This window comes from Lygodium microphyllum, chromosome 16, assembly GCF_053477565.2.
Source record: "Lygodium microphyllum isolate KBCC chromosome 16, Lygodium_microphyllum_v1.1.10, whole genome shotgun sequence".
NCBI lineage: Eukaryota > Viridiplantae > Streptophyta > Polypodiopsida > Schizaeales > Lygodiaceae > Lygodium > Lygodium microphyllum.
In genome coordinates this window covers 16,743,212-16,752,093 of record NC_141150.1, presented here as the reverse complement: position 1 = coordinate 16,752,093, position 8,882 = coordinate 16,743,212, and positions in this window count along the sequence as shown.

Sequence of the window (8,882 nt, the reverse complement as noted above, 5' to 3'; positions counted from 1 at the left end):
AGATGTGGATCAGAAAATTGAGCTAATCCCAGGGTCTGCCCCACCGGCCCGAGCTCCCTATCGCATGAACCACACTGAGCTCATGGAATTGAAGAAGCAACTACATGAACTAGAAGAACAAGGATTCATTCACCCTAGCAAATCCCCCTTTGGTACCCCAGTGTTATGTGTAAAGAAGAAGGATGGGGGACTTAGACTCTGTGTAGATTATATGGCCCTTAACAAAATCACCATAAAAAACAAATATCCCATGCCCCTAGTGGAAGACCTCTTAGATAGACTGCACGGGGCCAAGTGCTTCAGCCGTATTGATCTTAGATCAGGATACCACCAAATCCGCATAGCTGAAGAAGATATCCCAAAAACAGCCTTCCGCACCCGATATGGTAGTTTTGAGTGGTTAGTATTAGGATTCGGCCTAAGCAATGGGCCAGGCACATTTTGTGGCCTCATGGATGGAATTTTTAGACTAGAGATAGATATCTTTGTCATTATCTACATAGATGACCTCCTAGTCTACAGCAAGACCCTAGAAGAGCACAAGCAGCACTTACGCCGAGTTTTTGAGAAACTGCGGCAGCATCAGTTATATGCCAAGCCGGAAAAATGTGAGTTCGCAATGAAAGAGTTGGAGTTCTTAGGCTTTATTGTAGGAGCAGATGGAATCAAAGTGGACCCTAAGAAAGTGGAAGCCGTCCAAAGATGGCCTGTACTTAAAACTGTAAGAGAAGTGCGAGAGTTCCTCGGCTTCACAGTATATTGTCGGAGGTTCATCAAAGATTACAGCCTCATCACTACCCCCCTCTCCCACCTCACCAAAGAAGATCACTCTTTTACATGGGGGAATGCGCAACTGGTTGCCTTTGAGCAGATGAAGAAGTGCATGAGCCAAACTCCCATCCTAAGGGTACCGAATTTCACCAAACCCTTTGAAATCTCTACAGATGCATCCGACTACGGCATAGGAGGTGTACTGGTACAGGAAGGTCACCCCATTGCTTATGAGTCAAAGAAATTTACTGATGCTGAAACAAGGTGGAGCACACATGAGAAGGAAATGTTGGCAGTCATCCACTGCCTTAGAAAATGGAAGCACTATGTTCAAGACAAGCATACAATAGTCTTCACCGACAATATCTCCCTCAAATACTTCCAATCTCAACCCAAGTTATCGGCAAAGCAAGCCCGCTGGCTAGACTTCCTAGCCGAATTCGACCTGGAGATTAAGCACAAACCTGGCTCCACTAACAAGATAGCAGATGCCTTGAGCCAGAAAGCTAACCTGAAAGCTGTCAGTATGGTCAGCAGCAACTTCATAGAACTTGTCAAAGAGGCCCTAGAGCAAGACCAAGAAATGCACAAGATAATCAGAGATGTGGAAGCAGAGAAGACCCCACATGGAATGTACACCTTAGAGAAGGGTATCCTATTTCTAGGCAAGAGATTGTATATCCCCAACAATTTGGAGTTGAAGAAACTCATCCTGCATGAGATACATGATGGAAAAATTGGAGGTCACAAAGGGCAAAGCAAAACCTTGGAGGCCCTTAGGAAGCAGTTCTTTTGGCCGAATATGAAGGAAGAAGTAATAGACTACATCAAAACTTGCCCCACTTGCCAACTGGTCAAAGCACCACGATCAAGACCAGCATGACTACTACAACCATTACCGGTACCCAACCGCCCATGGGACGTCATCAGCATGGACTTCATTGTGGAACTACCTAAGTCCCACGGGTACACAATCATCTTTGTAGTGGTGGACTAGTTTTCCAAACAGGCTCACTTCATCCCGGCCAAACCACCACTGAATGCCAAGGAGGTAGCACGCCTCTTCTTCACACATGTATTCAAACTTCATGGCTTACCACTGGCCATTGTATCAAATAGAGATGGAAGATTCATGAGTGACATGTGGAAGGAACTTTTCAAGACCTTGGAATCACAATTGAGATTCTCATCATCCTTCCACCCGGAGACAGATGGACAGACAGAACGAGTCAACCAAGGCATCGAAGATTATCTCCGGAGCTATGCCCGAGTGGACCAGAAAGATTGGGCCTTGTACCTTGATGTCTTGGAATTCCACTATAATAGCTCCATCCACTCGGCACTGGCCTTAGCATCCGGAGCGGCCAAAGCGGAAGATCAAGATGCAGAAGAATTCTTGAAGAAATGGAGAGACCAAAATGCAGCAGCTAAGCAGAGCAGGATCACCATGACAGAGCAAGCAAACAAGAAGAGAAAGGCTATACTATTCGCCAAAGGAGACATGGTCCTAGTTAGCTCCAAGAACATGTCACTTCCCGAAAACATGACCCCCAAGTTCAATCACCGATACTATGGACCCTACCGAATCACTCAAGTGCTGAACGAAGTCACCTACAAACTGGACCTGCCAGACAGTGTTTGTGTTCATAATGCATTTCATGCTCATCTTCTGCGTAGGTTCTATCTCAACAACCAATGGGGACGGCACGTACCAATGCTCCATTCCAACGGTCCCTTCGAAGTAGAAGCATTTCTCCGACGCCGGGAACAAAGAGGCTTCCCCGAATACCTCACCAAGTGGCGCAGTCGTCCACTCAAGGAGGCCACTTGGATCTCAGAAGCGTAGGTCTGCGAACGCGGAAAGGATGCCTTCACCCTTTGGCTCGAGGAGAACCCCCCTGCCCCTTCCAATGACCCTTGATCCTCTCCAGAAAACCCAAAAATAATGCGGTTCTCAATCATAGACCCCAAGCGCGCCTCCACTCCTCAAATGTAATCGAGTCGAGGGTGGACCCACATGGTAACAATCAGCAAATAACTCCAAAAACAAAGCCCCAACTTTCCAGTCTAGATGGATAGACACTGACCAACTTGCTAGAAAAGGCTATGTTAAGACCCCCAAGTCCTAGTGCGGCAGACACTGGCCAGTCTGATAGTAAAGACTGTGTTAAGACCCCGTGGTCCCCTTAGATCGGCAGACACTGACCAGCTTGCTAGGAAAAGCTGTGTTAAGACCCTGGATGAGTCAAATAACAAACGCTACCCTTAGATTACTGAGGACAGCAATCCAGTAAGCGGGGGTGAGTGTAAGGGCTTTGTAGCTATACCATGCCGTTGCTACTGAATGCACCTACATAGGGAGTAGTAGTGACTCAAAGCCTTGCCTTGTTTCCACTCTACATGTGATTCCCTATACCCAGTGGTGAACCCTCTCATGTGAGGCGTCACGAGGGTGTAGTCCTGGGATGTGTCTATGTTGTCCCGCTTTTTAGATTGAATAATACAAGAGTATACCTTGAGCTCATATATCGTGTTACCTTTCTGTGCCGTGTCGAGTGCATAACAAGTGCAGGTTTATCACGGGGGGGATAGGGAACTTCTTACCCTAACTTTCTCAGTGGATACTTTGTTAGTATTTAAGCAGGCAAATAGTTATAGTTTGGCAACGAAATTCCTAAACTCTGTTAGAAATCATCTTTTGAATTCAAAAACTCAATCTCTCAAGAAGAAATAGCTCATGTAATCTTTTCGCAATGTTTTAATGTAAGATCACAAAAATAATTGGCTAGCAAATACTATAACGAATAAATGTGCATGCTACTCAGAGAAGAATATTGAATGTAACAAAAAATTATACATTATACACAAAATAAAATTAGAAAACAAGTGAATAATATATTCTTGAGAATAATAACAATAAGGATCAATCACAATGCAATGTCTGAACCAGAAAGTAATACAAAATTTGTTTAGGTTTCTTGGAAAACAAAAGTATAACGTTCTATTTTACAAGGTCAACTAAGGATTTCAATCTAGATCCTAAGATTAGTATGGGAGTATACCATATACGCATATACACTTATATACAAATATATGTAGGCATATATTTCTAAAATAAAGTCATTTGAAGCGCTACCTCATACAATCGTGTTGACTTTCAAATGTTTGAAAAGAAATTTTCGAATGTGTAGAAAGAGACATACATGATGATGGATTTCCTTTTTACCTCTTGCCTTATAGAGTTGATAGTCCAACTAAGTGCATAAACCGGTAACTTCTCAATTTGTAAAATCGACAAAGACTCGAACCTTCCCTTGTCGAGGATAGTTCCAAATTGCCATTTGTCCAATCCTAAGGCTTGCACATGATAATATGTTGGAATCTTCTTGAAACATCTTCCTTGGCACTAATTTTACACGTGTAGAAGATTTCATAAGCGTGCAATGTTTTTAGAGTGTACTTGTGTAATGAAAACTTAATTTGGAAAGCTGTAAAGTGAGCCTTGCAAAATAGTTGGCATTAAGGGGAGGGTCAAAGGCTTTTAGTAAACCTAAAACAAGCCTTGTGCATCAAGCCTTAGTAGAAATAATGTGTTGAGATCATCTCCTCTCAAGATAAAGTCCTTAAATTATTAACACACACATCCATAGCTTTTTAATTCGAAAGCATTTGTAAAAAGCTTGGAGAAGAGACATCAATACAAACAGACGAGGCGATCACCAGAAGCAATGGTGGCCGTCGAATCATGGATGGAGAAGCAAAATGCCAAAATGTCATCGATTGATGGCATCGCGATGATCTGTGGTGAGTTGGAGATTGAATTTTTAGGGAGTAGCGGTAAATGATTGGTGAATTTGGGGGGCGGAGGGTGGCAACTGTGAGTGCCGTAGATAGTATAGTGGTTTTGGAGGCCCAGCATCAGCGCGGATGAACCTGTGTTGTCTGATTGGTTTGGGTTGTCCTCTGCGATGAAAGCATCATTGATGGGGGAAACCACTTCTGAAAGGTGCCTTCCCTCAGATCGATGGTTTTAAAGAGGGAAGGGCGGTTTTCTTGGAGCTGGAGAGGGTTTGTATCCGGTCTTGAGAAACAACAAAAGGCAGTATTTATGGTGCAATGCCTGAGAGCAATAGATAAAGTGGTGGGATTGGCCATCGATGACAATGGCGGATGATGATGGGCTCGACTGCAAAATAGACTGAATCTTTCAAAGAAAGCCTTGGAAAGAGAAGAAGGCGGCGATGAATCTTAAGTTTTTGAAGGTCCGAAGAAGGCGCCAATAAAAGAAAGAAAGTAGAGAGAAGAGAAATTGAGAAAGCATGCACAATAAGAGATTAGGCACAATTTTTCCCCATGCATGTATTTATAATATTCAATTAAGCTTTTGTGCTCAATATACATTCAAAACATCCTTTTTTGAGTTTTTGATTTTCCCTTCTTTTTTTGCACACTTGCTTTTGTGCAAATAAATTAAACACACCCTATCCTAAATAGTTTTACAACCAAAAATAATATTGTCTCTCTTCCAATAAATATATCCAAAATAAATATATTATGCATGTGCATAAGCAAAATAGTTGTGCTAATAAGCACATACAAAATATAATGTTTCTTACAATACTTTTTCACATTGTGAAGCACATAAATTTCGCGCTTTAAAATGCACACTCCAAAATATTAATTCCACCTAACTGCATCTAACTATCTACTCACCACAACACAAAATACATTAGTATCCTTCCATCTAATCTACCATGCATAATGGGATCAATATCGCACGCACATATTTGTGTGATAAGTCACGGATTATGCAGCAAATAGACAAAATCCACAATAATCAAAATCATCTAAATTTCATAAATTCTATAAATAAATTTAATTTCATAACACTATAGGTGAGTCAATGCTCCTTAGGTATGTACTACTCTTAATGTCCCCTAAGTGTATGTGTGGAAAATTAGGAAGAGGGGCTAGGGGTGAGAGACAAGTTTAAGCAACTCATGCCATCAGGCATCCTTAAGTTAACCCCTAGGTGTTGTCTAATGCTTGTGGATGCTTATTTGTTTCAATCACATATTGCGGAGGTGCCAAGCTTAGTCCCTAAAACCAATAAACATAAGAGTGCAAAGGTGAATAAGTGTCTTATTCCCAAGGAACAACCAAATTCAGTCTCAAGAAAGTAAAATATTGGGTGAAGGAGACTCAAAAGGAGCTTAAAGACTATACAATTGGAGTTAGAACCAAGTGCTCGCAACAAGTATAATACTATAACTGACCTTGTAATTAGAGGGAAATAAAAATATTGATCTTTGGATGGATGGTTCCTTCTATCCTAATGATTCTAGCACTAGGCTAAATTCACCTTTTAATTCCACTTCTTTGTTGCTCACTTTTGTCTGTGATGGTGAAAATGGTATACTAAGTTATTGCAAATGCTCAAATAGAAATATTCATATGTATCAATATTATCAATCAAAACATATGATGTATTGATCCTCTCTTTCTTTCTTCTTCTCTCTTACCTACACACAAAAGCCTTCAACCCTATTTTTTATATAGCCTACAAAAAAACCCTAGAAAACGTTCTTTCATGTTTTTGTCCCCTTCCATAAATTGAAAAACCTTCTAAAAATCTTGTTTTCCACATTTTTCCTCTTTTTTACACATGTGTGGTTGCCGTTATTTCTTCTTCTGTTGCCAAGTGGCAACCATGTCAATAACCACCTCAAGGTCTACCACTTTCATAAATTCCACTACAAACACATACCCAAAAGTCTAGTAGACTATATTTATATCTTTTTCATAATTCCCCCATATTCAATAATGTCTCCCGATGTCATGTGACTTTATGTCTATGTTATGAACCTATAAGAGAAGCCATACCTTTATGCTTTCAATGTTATGCATCCAAGTTAGTGCAAGATGAGTCTTATAAGATGAAGAACTATTGTAGTGACTTGTTTGTATGTCTACTGACAAGTGTTAAACTTGAGAACAAGAAGACTAAGAGGGAAGTCAACAAGTAAGTCGTGGACTAGGAGTTGCTAGCACATGACCTTGTGCAGGCAATAAGTTGAAACTTAGGAGACTATAGGCGAGAAAGGAGAAAGTGGAGAAAAGAGAGGAGAGAGGGCAGCAAAGGAGTGAAGAAAAAATGGTGCAAACTAGCTAGAGGCAAGTTGGAGCATTCGTGGTTAGAAAAGAGGGATTTCAGGTATACAAACTCAAGTAAGAAGGAACAAGAAAGAGAGCTCCAGTATCTAGGAGGGTAAATGTGGTCTCTTAGCTTCAGAGGAGGCAAGTCGGAGCATTTGTGGTTAGAAAAGAGGGATTTTGGGTTTACAAACTCAAGTAAGAAGGAACGAGAAAGAGAGCTCCAGTATCTAGGAGGGTAAATGTGGTCTCTTGGCTTGAGAGGAGGGAGTTATTGGTCTTCTTTTGGTTGTCCTAAAGAGGGAATTACATGGTATACATTAGGACAACTTGCTATCCATAGAGATTTAACATCCGTCTATTGGTTCCAGGACCATTTATGCATCTCTACCATCAGGGGATGATTTGTCCTTGTCAAAGACATAATTTTGAGATATTTTGGAGTAGATTATAACCATCTTAGTGTTGATTTAATACACAAGAAAAAATAGGGCTGAAGTATAAAAATTAGGCCAATACAAGGTTTTCTTCATCTTCAACCATTTCTACTGATTGGTATTGCTTGCGAATGAATAGCGGATGCTTTGTACTTGTTGCAAAGCCATAGTTTTGAGAGATTTTGGAGTATCTTATGACCATATTAGTGCTACTATAACACACAGTAAAAAGAAGGATGAAGTACAAAAATAAGGCCCATATAAGATTTTATTCATCCTTATCCATTTTTATCAATGAATATTTCTTCTAGGTGATGGAATTGTGACCTTCTCCCATCAAAATTCTTACACTTGTATAAGGATTTGATGCTTTTGCCTATCACATAGGCTAATGTACAATAGGGCTCTGATGTTAGGCTATTTATTTTGAGTTGATCAATTGTCTCAATAAGGGTTGGATTAATTATGATGTGTTATACTAGACAGTAATATAAAGGCTTGGCTTCAAATTCATTTGGTGTGTGATTTATTTCTACCTTCTCTCTTCTTCTTGTCTTCAACCACTACTATCTACACACTTATTTCTGAAACCCCTGTGGTTTCAGCTTTTGTCCCTTTATTCCCTAATACTATGTCAATCATTTTCATCTACCATGATTAGCTACACCCCCCATCCCAATTTGGAGCACAAAGTGTGAACAAATGCTTTATTGGAAACCCAAACCAAACATAAAAAAGACATGTGTTCTGCTCCCAAAATCATGTCAATTAAGTTATCCCTATATATAGTTGATCACAACATTTGATGCATAACTTAGATTCTCAAAAAGGAACTCTACATACTCTATAATACCATTTTTTTGGGCTTGCCCTATGCCTATAGTGATTACTTTGCGCGAAGAGTTCTCCTTAGCACATAAAATCAAAAACATCCTCTCTCTCTCTCTCTCTCTCTCTCTCTCTCTCTCTCTCTCTCTCTCTCTCTCTCTCTCTCTCTCTCTCTCTCTCTCTCTCTCTCTCTCTCTCTCTCTCTCTCTCTCTCTCTCTCTCTCTCTCTCTCTCTCTCTCTCTCCCAACCTATCCTTCTCATCGTTGTCGCTTCTCCATGCTATTACATCCATTATTAAGGGGTGTCAAAGAACAAAGTTGTGCTTATTGAAATCTAAGAAATAAGTGCACATATTGAAATCTAGGAAATAAGTGTTGAATGTGGTGCAGGATATGACTCATGCAAATGGTCTCAATATGAAGTCTACTTGATGATCCAAATCAACTTAGAAAAAATCCAAGAAACTATAGTGAACATTGGGGGAAAAATCCAAAATCTACTACTCTTAGTTGTTGAGCTCCTAAGAGTTAATTCATAAGCAGTGATGGCATTATGCTCTATGGAGCTAGTAAAATACAATTATTGGACTACAAAAGCCTGAATTGGACTCTTTCTTAGCGAAACACAATATGCATCCATAATGGTGGATGGATATGTCTCAAGATGTTCAATTTTTCTTGGATTTTCTTCCA